Here is a 24,539-nt window from a genome sequence, read left to right on the forward strand (position 1 = left end):
GAAAGGAAGAAGCTATTGGATCAGTGATAATAACTCTAGAGATTTGGGGAGGGAAAAGCATGCCTGGTAAGCATTTGTTTCTTGAAAACTTAACTCTTTAATCTTGAGAGACAGGTTAAATGTGAGTGATAGAGAATAAAGATTCTCTATACTCTTATCATATACAAATATTATTTTATTCATATAACTTATAACATCACACTAACTGTAAGGCAGTTCTTATTTTATAGATAAGAAATCCTAAGTTCAGAGAGTCTAATTTCACTATTTGGCTCAAGGTAACACAGCTAGTAAATTGTGAATACAAGAGTCATATCCAAATCTGTTTGACATCAAAGTTCATACACATGCATAAAAGTTAAAAATGAAACTGTACAGTTAGCACCTCATTAATTTTTATTCTATTAAGTCTCAAAATAACTGGCATATATAATTTTACAAAGAAAAACATCAAAGGTGAAATTACATGATGAAATATTTCCAATTAAAAAGAATATGTGACTTTCAATTCTGTTGGTAGAGTAATTTGAAATACTTCCCTACTAAAAATAAAGATAATTAAAAACTAGATTTAATATTTTTAAAAATGTACTAAAGAGCTAACAATATACTAAATAATTACCATTCCAAGATTCAGAGAGGTAATTCTGACCTTTGGATTGATTTTACCCTGTAAAGTATTTGCCAGTCCTGAAGAGGTAAGAAATAAGTTGAGCTGATCTTTTGGTCAGGACAAGAGACAATAGAGTCCAGGGCTCACAAATGGTGAACACTGATAAACTAACTTCCACTTAGGCTGGAACTCAAAGAGCTGCAATCAAGAGTTGCATCTGAAGTAAACCTGTTCTACAATGGTCTGCTGCCTAGTTTCAAGTCATATCTGCATCTCAGAATATATTAAACCCTGCATTTGAATTAAGGTGGTCATGATTGCGAGTGCTCTCATGGACCAGGAAAAAGCGAATAAAATCCTCTTCGATGAATATCGACCACAAATGTTTTTTCAAACACAGTGACCAACATACAATCAAAGATAACCAGACACTTATGAAGACATAAAACTATTTAGGCATAAATACTATTCTTATCATCTCTAAGACTAAAAAAGAAACACAATGGGATAAAAGAGCACAGAAGGAAATCATAAGTCTCACTGGTAACTTGATTTGTTCTGAAAAGTTCAATTACCATTGTCAAAGAAAGCCACAAGGTATATCACCCACAGCCTCCAGATGAAATACCTAGCAGCTTCAAATGGTAAGTATAATGGTCTTAGTTTCTCAATTATATATCTACTCTAAAGAGTTTGGAATATGTTATTATCCTCACATTTCTATCATAAGATCTTCAGTTTGTTTTAAAATTTACAGATTTCCAAATGGAACATGAACTTTTCCTTTACATTACAAAGAAACTACAGTGAAATCAAAAGTTTACATGAGCATTCCATATATGGATGAAATCCGTGGCTACTTGATAAAAATTTTAGAGAGTCCTATTTCTCCCCTCACTTTAGAAGATGATAAAGTAGAAATACTTAGCATGGAATTTATTTGTGGTAATGATTCTATGATTAATATTATTTCCTACTTTTGCTAAGTTGTTCTAAATAAGTTTAGTTATCTATAATATGTGGAAATAGCACATATAAATCAATATAATATAAAGTAAAACCTTTTATAAGTTTTCATGCCAAGCTATTTTCTTAGACAAAAAATGAAAATAGTCTAGATTGTATGTTCTCTAGAAGTGATAGATAAGTAAAAGAAAGCCACCCCTCAGACAAGAGACTGACCCTAGCAATTTCATCTTCTGTTAATTAGCTTAATTAAATTTAGTGTTAACTTACCTCACTTAAATAACATCAATTAGGCAACTGAGTGTTTACAAATCATTGTGTGTTTTTTGTGGCTAGGTAATTAACAAATGCCAATCAGAAGTATCTCTGATTTAAAGAGTCCTTAATTTTTTACATCATTCCACTCATATAACAATTAATTTTCTTCCTACTCAAAGCACTTTATATATAATGGCATATTGTTTTAGTCCCATTATCAAAGTCTCTATGTCATCGTATCTCATGCAAAGCAGATAGTCAATCTTTTCACCAAGGATATAATCTAAACAGTTTAATTTCTTTAGAAAGAAGTGACTATGGTATAAATAGAATAAGGTATATTATCAACACAGAGGTAATTAATAAAAGCCCAAAGTGAAAAAAATTTGGAGAATTAGGTTTATCAACAAAACACGAGAAAGTTTCCATGTAGCCCAGGAATATTAAAATGTAAATTACTCAACTGTTTCACTACCTTGTGACTTTTTACCTCAAATCACTTCATTTTTATTTTGAAGTAGAATTTCTCTTCAAAAGAGTTGCCATTGAAAAAAATATGAAACAAGATCTAAAGAGTTTACTAAATATTCTTCTTTTCTCACACACACAAAAAATTAAACCGTATTATTTGCCTAGCATAGCCAAGTACAGAATTCTTTGTCTACTCAGGAAACTTAAAATTTGCATCATAGAAGTGTATTTCATTCATGTTGAATGATACCCACTGTTATGTTGTATTATAAGTTTCATTTATTCATGATATAAAGTTTTTAAAGAAATTTTTGAAAATTATGATTTCACTCTGCTGTTTTTAGGCATTCCATTTTTTACATGATAATGAGTGTTTAATTTTGTAGCTTTTAGAAATATAGCAGCCGAAAGATTCTGAGGTCAAAAAGAAGGGAATCTACTACAACTTCCCTTTTGCTGCAAGCTGTACATATATTCTTGGGATTTATTACTATCATTCCTATTAAAACCAGACTTTTATTAGAAGAATTTGATCAGAATAAGCTCTATGTATGACTTTATTTAGCACATAAGTATCCTTTAAAAGCTAAATTCAATACTACAACAACTTCAAATATTTATCCTTTGATTCATCAAAACTAAATTCCCAAGATTAAAGAATGAATAAGCAAATTTAAAAGTAAATTATAGTACTTTGCTTTAGATATGGGTAGAACTTTACTGGGGATATTGTAATAATGAAAAAAATAATGTATCGATGTACTTTAGGAAATGAGACAAAACAACAAAGTGTCATGGAAATTAAAGCAAAACAAAAATTCTGGTGGTAGTCTGTTAGTTTTTAGTTTCTCAAATAACACTACTTGTGGTGTTTGAACAAATGCCATACAAATAGAAATCTTTGTAATTTAAATTACCTTCTGTATCATTTTTGAGATGGAATTAACTTTAAAACCCCATAGAAGTTTTACAAATAAAATTTGGAAATTTTGTCTAATCAATTGATTGTCTAATCAATATCCTTATGGAAACATTAGAGGTGGAAGTAGAAAGGTGGCAGAATAAACTTTTATTTAATGAAGAAAATAAAGCATATTATAGTTCCAACATTTAAGAAGAATTTGTTTTACAAAATTAAAATAGATATAAGTTTTCTGATTTTAAATATATACTCATTATATAAAATTCAAACAGAAGAGTACAGCAAAGAACATTAAACATCACCGGTAGTCCCACTAGCAAGGATCATTCATTCAACATTTTGGGGAGCACGTTTACAATCTCTCTCAATACATGTAAAAGTTATTTTTAATGGGCTTAATCTAAACGCTGCATATAATCCACATAGTTTAAAAACATTTTGAGAACTGCTTTTCTTGTCAATAAATACATACGATATTTTTAGTTACATGAGTTTTCTATTAAAATGCATCACAATTCATTTAACCAACTCATGAATATTTCTTAGGTTGTCAGCAATTACAATGTTGTTATTCTCATATTTAAGTTATCTTTGTACATTTGTACAGTCATTTCCTGAGAATAAATTTCAACAAGTAAAGTTGTTCAAAATGTGTACAGAAGTTAAATTTTGATATAGATTGTCCAAAAAATTGCACTAATTTATATACCCTGCAGCTTTGGAGAGTGTACATTTTCCTTTATTTTCACTGATACTAGGTCTTTAAAATATCTATCTTAATACTTTTTTTCTAAACTGACAGTCAACTTTTTTTGTTAATCTGATTCTTTCTTTTTTGTAGAAAGGTTAAACATCTTTTCAAATGTATATTGCCCATCTATATTTCTTCTCCTGAATTTTTAAAATAATTTTTGATACACATTTTAACTAGGCAATTCTGAAATTTAATTAAAAAGAATTTACAGAAGTGTTATCCAAATCTGTCCTTAATAGAATGACATAATTGTATACTAGTGAAACACATGGTTGCTGATTGCCTTAGAAATTCTGTTTTGAATCGGTTACTTACAAATTAGCTTATTTCATTCACATTTCAACACTAACGTGACAGGCAATTTTTAAAGAGAAGAAATGTGTGACTCTATTTTCAACTTTTTTAAAGGTTTTTCACAATTAAAGCCATCCCCCTCACTATTTCCATAGAATTTTTTTACATTTTCTTTACAATGCCATAGAGCTATCTCTTGTATATGATTCCTGCTTCATGAGTAATATTAATAGCCAAAAAGATACAGAGTCCCCAAAGCCAAAGAATGACATCTTTTCATTTATCTCAAGCTGGAGCCAGAGACACCAAGGAGAGGCACAATATTTCCAATCCATCTGGGTGATCTTTAGCACTGCTCACCCTCACCTAGCTATATATACCTCTAGGGACTTCTAATGAACCTATTTTCTCCAAAGTGCAGGTGTTCTCTTGCTGCAAGACCTGAAATAACACTGTATTAGCCACACTCCAGACACGGTCCCTGATATGTCTTCTGCTTAAACAGTAATACCTAGAATTTGTGTATCTTCTAAATGGTAATTAATAATTGGAATTTTTGAACTGCTAAATTCGTCTGTTTTAGTTTCAAGCCTTTAAAAATAATTCTGCCTCATCTGATGAAGTGGACAAAAAGAGAGTGTCCTCTTGGATGCAAAGCCCTGTACAACTTTTATTATTAGCTTCCCTGTTTCCACACTTGCTGTAAGAAGCAGCAAGACTCTTAGCCTCTTCTCTAGGTTTCCAAAGATATTGCTCTTGGAAAGCCCAGAGAAAATCAGAACTCAGAGAGGTAAAGCTCATTCGCCTGCCATTGTTGTTTGTGTTATTACCTCCAGGCTCTAACCTCGGGCTCAAACGACTCCTGGAGCTCCTTTGTTATAGGGGTAAAAAACCATGTAGAATAGTCTTCTCCCTTTCCAAAATCCTATTTTAACTAGAACAGGCCTGCTTTAGTAGACATCTTTTTCTGAAACAGTAAATGCTATTTCAAACATTGCCTTCTATTCACCTTCCCTGTGAAAAGAGAGATAAAAAGATTCACTATATAGTAGACATTTTGTTAAAATTTAGTATTTAAAATATAATTTCTACTCTCCACAACTTTTTCCTTTTCTCTTTCTATTTATACTGAGGTAAATATCTATCTTGGTTGAATTTATTTTACTTTCAACCTGGAAAGTCCTAGTAAAACTGAGAAATGTATACTTTAAAAATATAATCTTTTTTTCATAACTAAAAATGGAAATTTTATGTGGAAAAAGATAAGTAAGATAATAAAATTGTGAATGACCAATTTCCCTCATCAGAAATAAATTTTTAAAATTAACTAAAATTAATATAAATTTCAATTAATTTGGATTCTTCATTGGATTGTCTGGCTGCATCATGAGATATTATGCCCTGGAGAAGGGGAAAAAGAATAGTTTTTTTTTACACTAAGAAGAAAGCCTGATTTCTGAGTTCTTATTCACAAGAATATGAATGTTCATTTTGACTTCGTAGAATGCTATACTTTCTGTTAATTCATGTTGCTTAGTTTAATTGCTAATTCGGCATTATTTCTGAGGTACTTAAAATACATTAATGAAGACTCATGTAATGAAGTATTATGCAGACTAATTAATGAATATATAATGCCACTTAGAGCCACATAGAGTTATTTCAAATGTAAACGGTTATCATCATACATGTCAGACTTAATTTCGCTTCTGAATCCACTGAGCTGGGTACTTCATTTGGTATGAGAATAGCCCACAGTTCTTAGTTTTCAGTATAGAAACCTTATATTTAGCAGAGAATAAGAGAGACAAGTTAGATTTTGAAAAGGAAAACCACATATTTAATTTTTTTTTTAATTTTTTAAATAGTTGATGTACTATATTATAAGAGTTTCTGGCATACAATGTCATCATTCAACATTTATATATCTTAAGAAATGATCACTGCAATAAACCTCATAATTATCTGTCACCATACAAAGTTATTACAATACTATTGACTATATTCCATATGTGGTACATTGCATCCCAATGACATTTATTTTATAACTGGAAGTTTGTACCATTCTCTCCAACACATCTCTGGCAACCATCAATTTGTTTTCTATACATATGATTCTGTTTGTTTTGTTTGTTTATTGTTTTGTTTTGTTGTTTAAATTCTACATATAAGTGAAATTATATGGTATTTATCCTTCTCTGTTTGACTTATTTCACTTAGCATACCTTTGAGATCCATTCATGTTGTCACAAATGGCAAGATTGCATTCTTTTATACGGCTGAGTAATATTTCATTACACACACACACATACACACTACGTCTTTATGCATTTATCCATCGATGGACACTTACGTTGTTTCCATATCTCGGCTATTGTGAATAATGCTATAATGAACATAGGGATGCATATATCTTTTTGAATTATTGTTTTCATTTTCTTTAGATAGTTACAAGAAAAGGAATTGATGGGCCATTGTGTAGTTCTATTTTTAGTTTTTTGAGGAAACTTCATAACGTCTGCTATAGTGGCTATACCAGTTTGTAATCCTACCAGCAGTACACAAGGATTCCCTTTTCTCCACATCCTCTCCAACATTTGTTATTTCTTGTCTTTTTGATAATAGCCAATCTGACAGGTATGCAGTGATATCTCATTGTGGTTTTGATTTGCATTTCCCTGATGTTAGCGATGCTGAGCATCTTTTCATGTGTCTGTTGACCATCTGTATGTCTTTAGGAAAATGTCTATTCAGGTCCTTTGCCCATTTTTAAATTAGATTGTTTTTTATGACGTTGAGTTATGAGTTCTTTATATATTTTGCATATTAATCCTTATTGGATATGCTATTTGTGAATACCTTCTTCCATTCTGTGGGTCACCTTTTTGTTTTGTTGATGATTTCCTTCACTGTGCAAAAGCTTTTTAGCTTGACGTAATCTCATTTGCTTATTTTTGTTCTGTTTTCCTTGCCTAGGGAGATATATCCAAAACAAATATTATTTTGACCAATGTCAAAAAGTTCACTGCCTATGTTGTCTTTTAGGAATTTTTTAGTTTCTAGTCTTATGTTAAAGTCTTTAAAACATTTTGAGTTTATTTTTGTATATGGTGTAAGAAAATGGTCCAGTTTTGTGTTTTGCATGTAGCTGTCCAGTGAGAACCCCATTTATTTAATTTGTGATAGTTCTGCCATTTACTAGCTTTCTAATCTTGCTTAACCGCTTTGAAATTCAGTGTCATGAGTTTTAAAATGATAATAGTAATATTCTTCTACTCAACAAATATTGGCTGAGTATTTGTCATATTTTAACTCTTTCTATAGGCACTGAAGATACAAGAGTATAAACAACACAACCGTGCCTCAAGGAATCAACTGGGAAATAGGTTGATTTTGACAGATATGCCAGAATATATGTATTCATATGGCGTCATTTCCTCAAATCTGAGATCTAAGAAGAGTTACTCAAGTACAACTCAGTTTATTTGATTTGGAGGTACTTTCTTTCTGGATCTCCACTTTTCTTGCCAAGGCAGGCCAATAAATGACTTTTGACATTTATAAAATTTGAATCCACCATCTAAATACACAACAGTATCATTAACCATTCAGATATATGTCAGAAGTTTGGAATAGAATTTTAAAGAATCTTAAAACTATCTGGAGCCAATTGTTAGTATCTACTATTTGCTAGGCATTGTCTCAGTTTTTTGATAAACAATATTTAATTTAATTTTTCCCACAATGCTATGATTAGGCCCTTTACCATATTTCCATAGTAATTAGTTCTTTTTTTTTACCATGACACTTAACATACTCTACCTCTCACTAGAGTCCTTGAGATAGATGCTCTGTTGTATCCGCTGTTGTACACCCAGCGTCTAGAGTAGTGTATGGAACACGATGTATACTCAGCAAATTTGGTTGAGTAGAAGAATATAATTATTCTCATTTTAAAACTCATGACACTGAGTTTTAAAGAAGTTAGGCAACATCAAAGAGCTAGTAAATGACAGAGCTGTCATTTAAATTAAATATATGGATTTCTTTATTAAAAATCTAGCTTATTTATGATTTTCTGCTAAATATATGTTTCTGTATTGAGAAGCTAGAGAACAACTGTAGGCCATTGTCATAAACTAAATAAAGTAGTAAAGATAAAAGTAGGTATTAGGTATTATGGCTCTATTATATTACTATGAGAATATCAAATGATACGACCAGTGTGGAAGTATTTTATAAAGTTAAGTATATACATATCTCACGACCTAGAGATTCAGTCTGAAGTATTTACCCAACTGGAATGAAAAACTATGTTTACATAAAAATCTACATATGAATATTTATAGCAACTCTAGTCACAATCACCCAAAACTAGAAACAACCCAAGTATCCTTCAACTGCTGGATGGATAAACAAATTGTGCTATATCCCTGCAATGGAATACTACTCAAGAATAAAAAAGAACAAACTACTGATATGGACAGAACATGGATGAGTCTCAAAGGCATTATACAATGTGAAAAAATTAAAATTCAAAAGGCTACTTACAAATTACATGAATCAGTTTGTATGACATACTGGAAAAGACAATACTATAGGGACGGAAACCAGAAAGAAATTGCCAGGGGCCAGGGGAGGGGGAAGGGTTGGCTACAATGTGGCATAAAGAAAATGGGGAGAGCAGTGGAACAATATCTTGGTTGTAATGACTGTATACATTTGCGAGTGACCACAGTACTGCGCAATAGCAAAGGTCAATTTTATTGTAGTTTTTAATTTAAAAAAGAGCAAAAAGTCAAAAGAAGCAAAAAGAATAATAATTTGGGACATATTTACCATAAGACCCAGCAATTCCACTCCTAGGTTATTTACGCAACAAATATCAAAATATATGTCCCCAAAACACCATTATAAGGAGTATTTAGAAGAATAAAAACTAATAATAATGTTTGACTAGGGAGACAGGAAGATAGGTTGGTGTAAGCTAATTCTAGTCTCTCATAATAGGAAGACAATTGATATTGTCTTAAGCTGATAAATCAAGAAATCATAGGTACCTGCACATTATTTAGTATTAATGGAGCTAAATAAAAGACCTTAAACAGAAGCAATTAAAAATGTTGCCTCTAAGAAGTGAGTTTGAAGGCAAGGAAGAGTGGGGCATAAAAATATATTTTTTTAAATTATGTGTTCATTATTGGACTTTTTTTTATCTGATCAATATATTAATTTGATTAAAAGTCTTAAGATTGAGAAAATTTGATGTTTTTCTCAAGTGTACAATCAAATTAAATAGTACTTTTTTTTCTAAATTAAATCTCATCAGTAAACCAAATATTTTAATTATAGGATATATTTTAAATGATAAATAGAAGTATACACTTTGTTTTCAGCTTTACTCAAAATATAAATTAGTAATCATGATTATTTATGAATGTTTCTGTGTATTTAAACTTGTACTAGGCACCATACAGTGAAGCAACTACAGAGTCAGAGGTAGTAATCCCTTCAAGGAGCTCGCTTTCTGATGAAGAAAACATTTTAGGCAAACATAAGAATGCTTGATGAGCAACATTCTCAACCAAGGTGATTAATGTCAAGGAAGAACAAACTTCCTCTTAACCTGGAAGGATGAGTGAAGAAAGTTTCTTTCTCCATCAAAACAAGCCAAGACTAGAGGAGAAGGAAAATGGGTTCCAGGTGAGAATGCCCTTAGGGAGATTTATATGACACAAAGGAAAGCAGAACACATTCATTTTCCTCTTCAACCAGCTGTTCTAATGGCATAAAGTGCTGCTGTCCTACCCACACACATCTGCTTGCAGACTGGCATCTGCAGATGATTGTCTCCAGGTGTTTGCCTCAAGAAAGATCCTGAAAGTCAATGCAAGCTGGAAGCCTGGCCTCCAGGAACAGATGCTGGCCTGCAGGTTTCTGCAGACCTCTGCAGATATATTTTGAGAAAGAAAGTTGAGCTCAAGTTCCCAAAAACAAAGATGGTATAAATTAACAACCTGAAAAATTATCCTTAAGGCATTTTATATTTACATATTTGAAACATTTTATTTGTATAAATCTTCTGCATGGTTCATAAATAAAAACCTTGATTTCTATTTCTTCTCAAAGAAGAAACAGACTGCTATTTATGCCAGACATTTTCTTTTTGCTATGACAACTGGTCTAGATGTTAAGAACTTAGAGATTCCAAAGAGGCAAAATTCAGATAGAATGAAGCAACTATGAAAAACTCAAAGACCAAATGATGATAGAGCTTGCCACCATATTTTCCATCAGGAACTTGCAGCAATAGTTAAAAAAAAAAAAAGGTCAAAAAAAAAAAGAAAGAAATGTCAAATGTCACATTTACAATAGCTTCTTAAAAAATATTTCTCCAAAGAACACTCTTGAAATGACCCAGATTGAGCTGGAGAAAATAAAGCTGAAAGATTATTATTTTTCCTGTTAAAAAGAAATGAATGACATGTATTTGTGCATTCTGGTTGTCTCCATGAGGGTGCTCTTGTACTGTCTTTTAATTCAGTCACATGTTCTACTAGAGTGAATTAATCAAAATTCACAATGGTAGGCAAATTCTTACTTTGATGTAGAATATTAATTACATGTATGTATACTCATTGCCACACACATTTTTAAAAAAAGAATGATAGCAAGCTATCACAAAAGAATAAGAATGTGTTTCTGGTTTTGAGCCTCTTCCATAATAAGCCTTAGATCTTTTTTATGTTAAGTTTCAGATATTATTTATTCTTTCATTTATTTTACTATTTGTTGAGTATAGATTTTGCTTCTAGTAGCATAAAAGGAAACTGAAAACAAATGGATGCTGATCCTGACCTCACAAATCTGATCTGATTAGGGACAATAAAGTATGTATAAAACCCATAATGCAAGTTAAAGTATAAGAGATTCTGATGAAGCATTAAAGGGGTTGGAAGTCTTCCACCTTGAAGAAGCCATACGTTCTATAGAGAAGGCAGCCTTGAGACTGAGTCTTGAAGATGGATAGGATTTAGGGAGATGAATGTGACAGAAATGACATTATAGGCAGAAGAAAAAGTTTGATATCTGGTTTCATACCTTGTTTTGTATTTTTGTTTACAAAATATTGAAAATAAGCAGAAAGCAGATTACAACTTTTATGGGAATTAAACATTGGCAAAAGAGCAAACTAACACAAATATTCTCTAAAAGTCTAAAATTTGTTTAAGTAAAGATATAGCAATGTGCTTATATGCAGCATTGTATTAGAGGTCCTAGCTAACACAATAAGACAAGAAAAAATAGGACTACAATAATTAAAAAATAAAATAATATAGTCATTTATGAATAATGTGATTTTCTCTCAGGAAAATGCTCGAGCAACTACAGATCAACATACAAACATAAATATTATCCTTTAGAATAACAAAAACTAAGAAATAGTAGTAAAAGCAATTTTACTTTTGCTAATAGCTCAAATATATAAAGTACTATATTCTAGACATCTATTATCTCAATTAATCTTCACAATAACCCTATTGAATAAATGCTATTGTTGTTCCCAAATTAGAGCTAAATAAATTGAGACGTACCTAATAAGTGATAAAGTCAGGATTTGAACTCAGGCTCTTGAAGCCAGAACCCAGGCTTCTTAACCCCTATCTAGTCTACTTTAGTGGAGGAAAAAAAAAAACTAGCAATACCAGTATAGACAATAAAGTTGTTAGGAATAAATATAACAAAAGAAGGGTAAAGACTGTATACATATATGTTTTAAGAAACTATCAAATTCTAAAGAATAGCATACAAAAAACTTTAAAAACTAGAGAAATACGCAATGTTCAGGGCTAGAAAAACTTAATCGCCTCAAGATACCATTTTCTCCATAATTAATTTATGGATTCAATGTAAATTCAATCAAAATACCAACAAGTCTTAATTGAGTAGGCTTATCCAAAAATTCATATGAAAGAATAAATGACCAAGAATTGCCAATACAAAAAGGTAGAACTTGCTCTAGTATACACTGAGACATAAGATAATAATGTATTAATTAAAATGATGTGAAATTTGTGCACAAATAGATCAATAAAACAGGATTGAGAGGTCAAAAACAATCCCACACATATAGGGGAATTTGGCATATGGCATCAAAATGCAATAAATAAAAGATGTTCTACTAAAGGAAAAAGGCCAGGAAATTGGTTATCCACATGGGACAAAATAAAATAAGATCTCTAACACACTCCATACATCAAAATAAATTTCAGATGAAAAGACTTAACTATACCTCTTGCATGAGAAAAAAATGTGGTAAAAAATTTTATGACCTCATGATATATGAAGTTTGCTTAATAAAACAAAAATATCTCAATTACAAAATAAGATTAATAAATTAGTCTGCCTTAAAATTAAAATATCTGTACAATTAAGACATTATAGTTATAGACAAATCAAATAAGAAGAAGATATTGGCAATGCATATAACTTAGGAGTATTTTTGGTAGAAAAATGAGCAAAGTATGTGAATAGGAAATTTACAGTAGAGAAAGTTCATAGAACAATTAAACCTATATTATTTTGCTTAATTTCACTTAGAGAAATACAAATATAAGTTAAAATGAAATGAGATTTTATACACTTTAAATTCACCAGATGTAGAAGGACACATAAAGTACAATAACATTGATGTAAATTTTAAGCATCAAAACCAATACGCTATTTTGTTTATAGATCTTATCTTTAAATGTATTTTTTTTTTTTTTTTAGAAAAAGTAAGATTTATTGAAAGTACATTTTAGAAGGAGATGTGCTATGCTAGGGAGGGCTGTAGCCCTGTGGAATTTGGGAGGTGAAGAGATAAGACAGTATACCCCAAAGGAAGGGCTGGTTTTCAGCTAGGAATGCTGTAATTTTGAAATTTTTTAAAGTATTTTCTAAAATTCAATGATGATTTCCCAAAAACACTGTATTTCCACAGTTTTTTTTATGTATTCTAATTATTTCAATGAATGTACTTGTTACTTCTGGTCAGACAGTCCAGGCAACATAAAGAATGAAATTTAATCCATGCCCTTAGAATTTCTGGTGTGGCTGAAGAGTTATACGTATAAAGAAAAGACAATTAGTCATCAGGAAATTTCTTCGGGTAATAAAAAATAAATAAAAATAAACTTATAGATAATGTATATTATCTATATCTTTTCTCTACTTATTTGTCTTTAAATTTACAAAAGGAATCGTATGTATCTATTATTGCTCCCCTCACTCTAATACATAATTTTAACTACTTTCTACTTCTTTCTGCATCTATAGCCTAAATACTGACTCCTTTTGAAATTCTAGTACCACTGGGCATTAAGGATGTCCACATTATTTTTTCTCCACTCACAATTTTTTTCTTTTTGACTGGGCCAAACCAGACTCACTAGAAGATAGATGATTTGCAAAATAGTGAGTCATTTCCATGTGTATGAGCAATAAGGGATTATTTTTTATAATTTAATAGTAGTCTCATTCTCCAACTAGAATGATAAATGATAACCACAATATTTCAAAGCATCACTTCAGTTATTTATTGGTCATTCTCTTTTAGAGTAAGTTCAAAACAAAGACAAATATTTTTAAGGACAACTTAATGTGCATTTGTAGCATACATAGAATTATAACTGGAGAAAGGGATAAATAAATTATTTGAAAGAATTTTGCGATGATATTTTATTTTTCCAAATACAAGTGAGTGTTCATAAGAATAAAGAATGCCAGAAAAATATAAAGAAGAAAGAAAAAAATGAAAAGAAAGGAAAAGAAAGGAAGAAAGAAAAAAAGAAAGGAAAGAAAGGAAGGAAGGAAGAAGGGAGGGAGGGAAGGGAGGAAGGAAGGAAGGAAGAAAACTAAAAGAGAAAATGAATGATAGCTAATCTAAGAAAACTAAACAAAATTTTAAAAATAAATGTAAACATTTGTTATAAACTTTGGGGTCTAAATAAATGTGTCCCTGTAAGGCAGCTTTTAAGATTGCTTCTTAGAGAAATTGAAATGTATTTTTTGAAGTTGTGGTATTATGGAATAGGATACATAATTTTTTGTTGACGGTATCTTAATAGTTAAATGCCTCAATATAAAGTATCTATTACTTTGAAATTATAAATATTTTATAACAGTTTGTTCTTTGTCAAAGTATATATTAATGTTTTTAGAGTGCAAAATACACCTAAAATTTAAAACTGCTATATAATGCCAATTACATATTTAATTTACCAAACCACAGCTTTCATAATTTAGTTTATGGAAAAAAAAAATCTGAAGATGTTTTTAAAAATGTTAACACTTGGCATAGAATTTCTACCTGGCTTTTGGTAAGAAATCACCATTACTAAAATTTCTCTGTAACTATATTTATGGAGGTATATGAAAAATATTCCAAAAACTAAGATAAGAAGATATTTAAAATACAAACTTAAAAGCTGATTCCTGGCATTCCCACTTCTTAAATTAGAAGAGACCTTCATATTTGAAAACAAAATATATAATGCATCAATATTCGCAGAGGTGAATATTGTTATGGCCCTTTCCCTCCCCCATCTCTTATTTCACTGTATTACAAAACAACAGACTTTCTTACACTGGCTTAAGTCTCATGATGTAGAGAAGAGTGGAAGAGATGACTAGGACTGAGAACAAAATGAGTAAATGCCTTATGCTGCACTCAAAACTATACTTTGCAATCTCAACTAACCATAGTCTTTAGATGGAGGTAACATTCCCTTTCCATGAGATGTTGTAATCTCTTAGAAAAAAAAAAATGGCCCAGTGGACCTGTCTTTTGGAAATTTACAGTCAACCCGAATAAAATGAATTTAATAAAATTTTGCTAGAAATTTGTAAAGATAAGATACAAATAACGATAGAATTCAGTCTGGTAGAGGAGAAAGCAAGTAAGTTATTTCAATATCACATATTGAAATTAGTCATGTTCTTAAAATATGCAAAATTAAGGAACTGCTTCAAGTTTTATTTTCTTTCTGTCTGGTAAAACAGATATGATCTCTGTGAATTTTCTATTGACTTTTTCTTCCTAGTTCTCTGCTTTCAAACCATAAAAGAAACCACATGGTAAAGGGGTAAAATCTATATAATAAAATATATGTTCATTAAATAAAGATTCAGGGAAAAGGATAACATAATTTCTATAAAAAAAATGCAATAGTCTACATTGTACACAAAATTTAGTAGTAAAATTTTGGACAAAGGAAAAATTATATACATTATTTAGATTTTTTAAAAGATTTTTTGTTTTCCAAAGATTCTTTTTGGATTTTTACTATTTAAATGTTTGACCATGGGATTTGATAATTCAGGATTTCCCAACTCTGGCACTATCGAAAGTTTGGGCTGTGTGACTTTTTGTTGTCTTAGGATCACTTTTTTTTTTTTTTTTTTTTTTTTTTGCCAAATAACCTAAAATTCCTGATGGGAAAGTTAGCACCTAGTGAATTCATGTAAGAGTATGATGGGGAAGCAAGTGGGTCATCCTGTACATTGTAGGATGTTTAGTAACATCCTTGGCTTCTTCTCCTAGTGCTAGTAGCACCTCCACTCCCCCACAACACCCACCATCACCACCAATTCCAAGAAGTGGACATGTCTCCACACACCACTCAATGTCCACTGAGGGGCATAAACACCCTTTATTGAAAATCACTGATGTGAATCTTGGTCAAGGATAAAGAGGCCATAAATACTTAATGCATGAAATATGAGCTATCAACTTGTGAAAATACAGTGTTTGCTTTTAGGGAAGTTACAATGTACTCGACATTACAAAATTTACTTGCATGATTATCTAAAGTAGAATATTATAAAGTCAAAACTACACATACATAATACCACATATATACATATATAATGTCACATACATAGGTAGATAAAGATATAGATATATAGTTGTCCAAGAAATTATCAAGACAATCCCCACTCTGTAACTCCAAAGGAATCATAATGGAAAAATTAAGAAAGTCTTCATGGAATAGTACAATTTTAGCTGCAACTTCAGGGTTGGGTTTGAAGAGAAAACACTGAGTAAAAACATTTTGCCTATCTCTGTAGAGGCACAGGTAATGCAATTCTGGAAAAGAGTATTGAAAAAAAAATGAAGAAAGTATTCTTCTCTTTCCATTTTTAAAAAGAATTTATGCTTTAATTATAGTGGGAAATAAAATATATTTTTCTATAATTGCTGACATTTATTTATCTTTCAATTTTTAATCATACGATTTTCAAAGAGTCTGAGGTAATATTTGTATTTTACAAATTTTAAATTGTAGAATTTTGAACAATAAGCAAGCTAAGAAATACATATTTTGGATAGTTATCAAAATAGAACATAGTGTGAAGATCCCGGTAGTTTATTTTTTATTTCACATAAGTAGAACTCACATTACACAATAATTATTACTGTTTTGACACTTCAAAATTTCTTTAACTTTCTGAATATTACTGTTCTTACCCTTATATTAAATAATAATTAAATGTTAATTATTAACATCTGAAACAAAATTAAGGCAGTGCCTTAATAAAAAGATTCTCCATCATTTTGTCTCAATAGCTACCATTTATTGAGTACTTAAGTCTAGGCGCTATACTAAGAATCATACAATTATTTTCTCCATCCTCTATTCTGATAGTTAGCAAGTATGAAAACATGAAATTTTTGAGACAAGTGAACATAACATGTTCCACATAAAGGAAAGTTACTCTGGGAAAATAACTTACTAAAATTTAATTCTCTCTATATATACTGGTAGATGAATTTAGCATTAAGCATTTCAGAAAAAAACAGAAGTATAAGAAAATATTATCTAGTAAATTTAGTCAATTTTTAATAAATTTTAATAAATTTACACCTTCTATTTTGTCTCTATCCATCCTTACTGTTATTGCATTTTTTTGAACCTAAAAATATGCTACAAATAAATATTAAATTGCAGATATACTAAAGTAGGCTTTGTTTGGTCTGAAATGATTTAGTAAATCAAAAGTGCAACTTAAAAAAAAAACAAACAGAATCTAATAACTTAAAATATTTATCAGTTTTAAAGAACCAAGATGCAAAAGCCTAAATAGCATCTTTAAGTTTAAATCTTGTGTAGTTGGATTAACATATATGATATGATGCATCATAGCCTATAAATATTGTCAACATTCTTACTATCTGCCCAGTCTCTCAATTTTAATATGGCCTAAACAACGGCAAAATGGAGGCAGATTATGTCTGCCCTTGCTAAATGCAAAACGTTTACTAAAAAGAGTTGGCAGTAAGCAATAATTTTGATCAATTTACATAATAAATTCAGGAAAAGATTGGATGGAACATGCTGACAAGCATTAGGTTATATGTTTATTTTGCATTTGAGAATATTTCTCTTCAAAAACAAAGAGATAGTAAAATAACCTCATAAGGTCCAGATTATATATGTAACTTCAAATACTACTTACATGGAAGGCTTGATAAAGAATTTATTCAAAAGGAAAACTAATATTTTATAATATGCTATATAATGAGGGAGTAGACTGTACACATCACCATACATTTTTAATAAGAATTTACCACTGTTATCAATGAAATTTTAAACTTTAGAATAAGTAAGTGACTATGCTTATAATTATATATCTACTAAGTAATATTATTTATTAAGAAAATTTAGAAATAAGTTTGCTATTGCCTGGTTTTGTAATGAAATGTACAAAAAACACTCCAAAATTTAAAAAGCTTTGGATATTTAATACTAAACTTACTGATTCTCAATCATTATTTTCCAATTTTAATTGGAAAGCACCAACAATTTTGCTAGACATGCATAAAATATTTCATGTAAAATGTTGTCTTACTGTTGCATCTTTATTCAACATCAGCTTCCAGATGGAAACTATTTTTCATGGTTCATAAAGCCAAATCCAGCTGCTACATTTGGACCTACATAAGGAATCCACATTTTATTGCTTTCTCAGTGCTTAAAACAATTGCTGTTGTTTCTCTAGCCATGGTGCAAGTCACTCTTCTCAGGGCAAATGAGATATCCAAAAAAATTTTTAATGTCTTTATAGTTGATTACTTAGCAGTACTATGGGTAATAGGACCCTGGTTTTACAACATTTTCTAGATCTCTAAGCTAGTTTAAACAAAAACAACCTTCAGCTGTAGCTATAGATTGAGCAAATTACCAGAAGTATTCATACAATTTCCTATTAAAATCCACAATGGTTATTAAATACTTCTGTAATCTTCGCTTTATTAAGAGACAGGAAGTGCACAGTTTCCTTTCCCTCCTCACTCATCTAATCTGGCTCTTTGATGGTCATGTGTTTGAAACAACCACGAGGTTTCCACCACAGTATAGTCTTCCCACAGCTAAATGGAATTAACCGTAAGTAAGTAAGTAAGTAAGTAAGTAAGTAAGTAAGTAAGTAAGTAAATAGAGAGAGAAAGAGAAGAGAGGAGAGGAGAGGAGAGGAGAGGAGAGGAGAAAGGAGGGAAGGGGAGGGGAAGGGAGGGGAGGAGAGGAGAGGGGAGAAAGGAAAAAGGAAAGGAAAGGAAAGGAGAGGAGAGGAGAGGAGAGGAGAGGAGAGGAGAGGAGAGGAAAGGAAAGGAAAGGATGCATTTTGTTGTTAGAATAGAAATACATTTGGAACCTGGAGCTTTGAGTGAGTAACTGTTACATTAAAATATAGTCAATCTGTGCTTCAGATATTTTTGATAGGGCCACTAAAAAAAAAACATTAATTTTTGAAAATGAGTATTACTCAGTTTGCACAATCAGCTATGGCTATGCTTTATTACTCAATATAGCTGTCAAACATTTGCTATCTTCTCAATTATATTCATAAATAGATTTTTAAATTCCAAATTGACATCTGCTACTCTTTTTTGCCAAAAGACCTAAAATCCCAGAAGGGGGAAAAAAATAGGTGAAAAAGTCAGTACCTAGTGAGCTAATGTAAGAGAATGACAGAAAGGCAAGTTTTCTCTGAATTGGGAAGCACAGACTATATATAGTAAACCACTGGATAATACCAGTCCCACTGAGTAGTTGCCCAGAGGTCTGATACAGAGCCAAAGCCTCTTATGCATATTGAGACAAAGTGTATTTAAAGCTGAATTCAGCTCCTCGAGCTACCATACTGCTCCCTGACAACCTCCAGTAGCATTGCCTCTGTATATGTGTTTCCTGCTGTTCATATTTACTTGTTCTCAAAGTCACAATAACTACAAAAACAAATACTTGTTATGCAATGCTTTGTTTTGATGCAGGTAAAGTGCTCTGCTCCCTTTTTTACTTGTACATAGCTTGTACAAATAGGTTTTTAATATATTCTGAGATTAATTTGGTAATTATAAAGCAGTTTGGAAACACGTATTAAACAACAGGTCGTGTAGTCACCATTTCTATTCTAGATTAATTCTGTTTTGACCATTGAGCAAAGATGAGCAAATGTGTATTCAAAAAGAAATTTATTCGACTTATCCACTTCCTCTGCTTTGTCAGGTCCCAATTGATATTCCATTTGGATTTTTATTGCAATCTTTTTGACCTTTGCAACAGATTGTGCTAATTTAATGTTTGCCACAGCTTTTAAGTTATTCTTTTAAACTGGACTGAATAGAATATAGGTAATTCAGGGAAGGTATTTTTATTTTTAAGTCAATTCTATTTATTCTTCATAAAAATAAGATTATACCCATTGTAGCCGCGTAAATACACAGCCTATAAAACTGTTTGTAGTTTCTTTAGTACAAGAATGTCACCAAAATCCTCTAAGGTAATCTGACAGAGGTAACAGAGTATCTTTTTATAAAAGGTAAACAAATAAAGATTAACTTAAATGTAATCATACACTAAATTCAGAAATAGAAAAATGGACTTTAAGCTTTTAATGATTTAAGCACTAAGCTTAATATAAGCACTCAGAATAACTGGGTGGTGAATGGATTTCATATCATTTTAAAACTCTGTACTCAAAAAAAAAAAAAACTTAAGAAAGCAAAAAGGAAATTATATTCCTGCTATTAAGATATAGATTCCTTTAGGGCTCATCATTCTACCTGTGCTTAACTAGATAGATTATTTAAAACTGGAAAATATATAATCGAATATTAATTAAACAGAAGATACTATGTCAAATGTTAAGTTATTCCCTGACTACATGGTGGATATAAGCTTTGAAAATCTGATTATCATGGCAAATGCTTTCTTTTTCTTTTTAGTTATTTCTCTTTTTTTCCATTATTTAGGAACTTACTCAAATCTTGTATACATTGATAGAAATTTTAAAATTCATTATGTTCCTTTCCAGAAGTAAATGTTCAGTACTAGAGACTCAAAACAAAAATAAACATAAATAATAATTAAAATAATAATCGTGTAATGCACATTTTTACCCTTGATTGTACTAGAAAACCACAGACACTCTTATTTTCAAACATGGTCCTTACTAACCTGTCATGGACAACTTTACAGTCTAAAATAGATACCCGAACACCAATATGAAAAATGGAAACTATTGTAATAAAGACAGAAAAATAGGTGTAAATTTATATCTCAAAAGAATATAAAAATATAAATAAACAAAGCACCATATGCCTTTCCATTTCCTTTAGTTTAGAGCTTTAAACAACATATTTGGCAATTACTCATTTTATTTAAATGACCTAATGTTTTTTCATTACAAAAAGATTACACCAACCAGGAAATATTTTAAGTCACAGTTTTGATAATTTCCTTCTTAAACATTTTAAGATGAAAAGTGAATGATTTGCTAATATTATTTTAAATGGAAATGGCAATCAGTCAGGACAGAAGAATGAAAAATAAGTTAACTAATAAGAGATTAGAAAGTGATCTCAGAAAGATGACAGAAAATACATTATAGAGTTGTTATTTCTTTAAAACTTATTTGCAGTTTTATTGTATTATTCACATGAACATATATAGTACAATGTCTTTCAATGTACTATATCTATCTTTTCATACCAAAGCAGGGAAAAGCTGTGGGAAAGTACTAGACCAATAGTTCTCAGCTGACAGTGATTTTGCTGCCTGGGATACATTTGGAGACATTTTTTGATTGTTGCAGCAGGGAATAAGATGCTATTGGCACTGATGGGTAGGATCCAGGGGTGCTGCTAAAAATCCTAAAGTTTGCAGGACAATTCTTTACAACAAAGAATTATCTGGCCCAAAATGTCAATGAGGTCAAGGCTGGAAGACTAAAACAATACCAAAAGAAAGAAAGAAAGAAAAAGGATTCTCAATTGAGATTTTCTTTTTTTTTATTGTTCCCTTCCTTCCAGGTAGAAGATGGATAAAACCCATGAGAAAATAATCACCGTTATTACCTCATGATTCCATTGCTGCCACAAATTTTCCTTCTAAAATAATATTTCAAAGTTCCAAGTCTGGGAAATTGGATTAAACATGGCAGCATGAGAGACGTTTTCAGATCTCTCCCCTTGAAACAACCATAAGCTGAACATCTAAAACAAAAAACACCCAAACTGCACACCAGCACATCTGAGAGTGAGATCTGTGCATAAGAAATACCACGGGTCAGAACCCCAGGTGTCAGGTGTGGGACTGGGAGAAATAAAGAAGCTGCCTCTCACAGCCAGAGCTCCCTGGAAGAGGAGTGGGAGGGGAGAGGCTGCAGTGAGTTCCTTGAATAGCCCTGCCTGGGACAGCTATGAGCCCCCAAGCTGGGCAGAAGGGCCCAGTCATCAGGGCAGAAAGCAGAGAAGCAAGATGGCAGAGAAACAACATATAATTTTTACTTGTCACTGTTTATCAAGGCTGAGCCACAGCCCATCCCCAGACCCAGAGGGCCCCTCCCCTTATATACTCTAAGACCAATCACTGCAGAGCCCCAGGGGAATCTGAGCAAACACAACTGAAACTGTCGCTAACACTGACAGGAATTGAGACTGAGGGTAGCGAGCGTGATTAAACACCTATTAAAAAAAAAAAGACATTATTAAGACTTTATGGAAAACAGAGATCCAAGAGCCTTAGATGCCACCTATTGGAAACCAATTGCAACAGGCTAGGGACCATTATATAATAAATCTTCTTACTGGGGGAAAAAAAAAAAAAAAAGAAGAAGAAGAACACACTTCCATTAATGCCCAGGCAGAGAAATGTCCATTAAACACCATGAACAACCAAGGTGACAAGGCATCTCAAAAATAAAGAGAAAAATCTCCAGAAAATAAGCTTACAGACATAGAAATATGTGCCTAAAATGACAGAGAATTCAGGATGGTACTTCTGAAAAAACTCAGTGAGATCCAAAATGAATCATATCAATAAATTCAGGTTTTGAAAAAACAACTAGATGAGCAGAATGAGTTCTTTAGCAAGGAGATTGAATCACTCAAAAACAACCGAATAGACCTTCTGGAGATAAAGAGCACACTTCAAGAGTTGAAAAATGAAATAACAAGCTTGAGAAATAGAGTCAACCAAATGGAGGAAAAGATCAGTGATATCGAAGACAGAAATCAGGAAATAAATCAGAGAGAAGAGAGAAATCAAAGAATGAAAAATAATGAAAGAGAAATACAACTAGTTTATACCATCAGGAGAGGAAACATAAGAATAGTGGGAATTCTTGAAGGGAAGGAAAAGGAGCAGGAATTAGAAAGTATTTTCAGACAAATAGTTAACGAGAATTTCACAAACCTAAAAAATGAGCTGGAGCTTGGAATTCAAGAAGTCAATAGAACACCCAACACAAAAAGGCCTTCACCAAGACACATTGTATTAAAATTATTAAAAATCAAGGACAAAGACATAAGGAAACCCCATTAGATTATTATCGGACTTCTCAATGCAAACCTTACAAGCCAGAAAGGAGTGGACTCAAATATTCAAACTATTAAATGAAAGGCACTACCAGCCAAGAATAATGCATCCAGCTAAGCTCTCTTTTAGATTTGAAGGAGAAATAAAGACCTTTCCAGACATACAAAAATAGAGGGAATTCTCTACTACAAGGCCTACACTACAGGAAATATAGAAAGGGGTCAGCTCACCTACAACAAAATGACCAAAAAAAGAAAAAATACATAATTAGGAGTAAGGTGACTAGCAGGCTAATAAAAGCAGAAGAGTGCAACCCTTATTAGGAACAGGGTATTATAAGTTTAAAATAAGGAGAGATTTGCTAAAACAAAATAGTAACGAATGTTCAGCATACATAGGGACAAACTGAGATAACAATGACTGAAAACGGGAAGATTCAAAGATTCAAATTCGCAAAGGAAAATGGAGATAAGTAATGCCCAGAAGAAAAAAGATGACTGTACATATATAATTATTCCTTTTATATTCATAATGGTAACCATATGCCAAACATTCAGAACTGAAGTATAAAACATAAAACAAGAAGAACCAGAGGGAAAACCCACCAAAGCCAACCAAAATAAATAAAATGGAAACACAAGATAAAGAAAGTAATGGAAACACCAAGCTACCAGAAAGCAAAAGATAAAATGGCTATAGGAAGACCTCATATTTCAATAATTACCCTAAATTTAAATGGACTGAAGTCACCAATAAAAAGCACAGAGTTGCTGATTGGATCAAAAAATAAAACTTAATCATATGCTGCCTTTAGGAGACACATCTCAGTTCCAAAGACTCAAAGTAAAAGGGTAGAAAATGACATTTCAAGCAAACGGTATTCAGAGAAAAGCAGAAATAGTGGTACTAATATCAGATGAAATAGATTTCAAAGTAAAAAAGGTAAAGAAAGATACTGAGGGACACTTCATAATGATAAAGGGAATCATGCACCAAGAAGACATAACACATGTTAATATCTATGCTCCCAATCAGGGAGCCCCAAAATTTATAAAGCAATTTCTAACAGAACTAAAGGGAGAAAGAGACCAAAACACTATTGTAATAGGGGATCTAAATACACCACTGTCAGATATGGACAGATCATCCAAACAGAAAATCAATAAGGAAATAACATCCTTAAATGACACATTAGCCAACTGGATATATTTGACATATACAGAGCCTTCTATCACAAAACAGCTGCATGCTTCTCTAGTGCACATGGAACATTGTCAAGAATCAACCACATACTGGGACACAGAGATAGCCTCAACAAATAAGAGGGTTGAAATCATACCAACCATATTCTCTGACCATAATGCTTTGAAACTAGAGATCAACTGTAAAAAGAAAGCAGAA

The 24,539-nt window shown here is 31.5% G+C and overlaps 1 long non-coding RNA gene across 1 annotated transcript; it reads right to left on the reverse strand.

Moving 5' to 3' along the window:
• LOC105294951 lies at window positions 1-23,228 on the reverse strand. The gene is made up of 3 exons (XR_896110.2): window positions 23,127-23,228; window positions 8,087-8,094; window positions 1-12 (listed from the first exon to the last, which is right to left on the reverse strand). It is a non-coding gene; the product is annotated as an uncharacterized LOC105294951 (long non-coding RNA).
• Window positions 23,229-24,539: the final 1,311 nt, after the last annotated feature.

The sequence above is a fragment of the Pteropus vampyrus genome, unplaced genomic scaffold, assembly GCF_000151845.1.
Source record: "Pteropus vampyrus isolate Shadow unplaced genomic scaffold, Pvam_2.0 Scaffold97, whole genome shotgun sequence".
NCBI classification, from domain to species: Eukaryota; Metazoa; Chordata; class Mammalia; order Chiroptera; family Pteropodidae; genus Pteropus; species Pteropus vampyrus.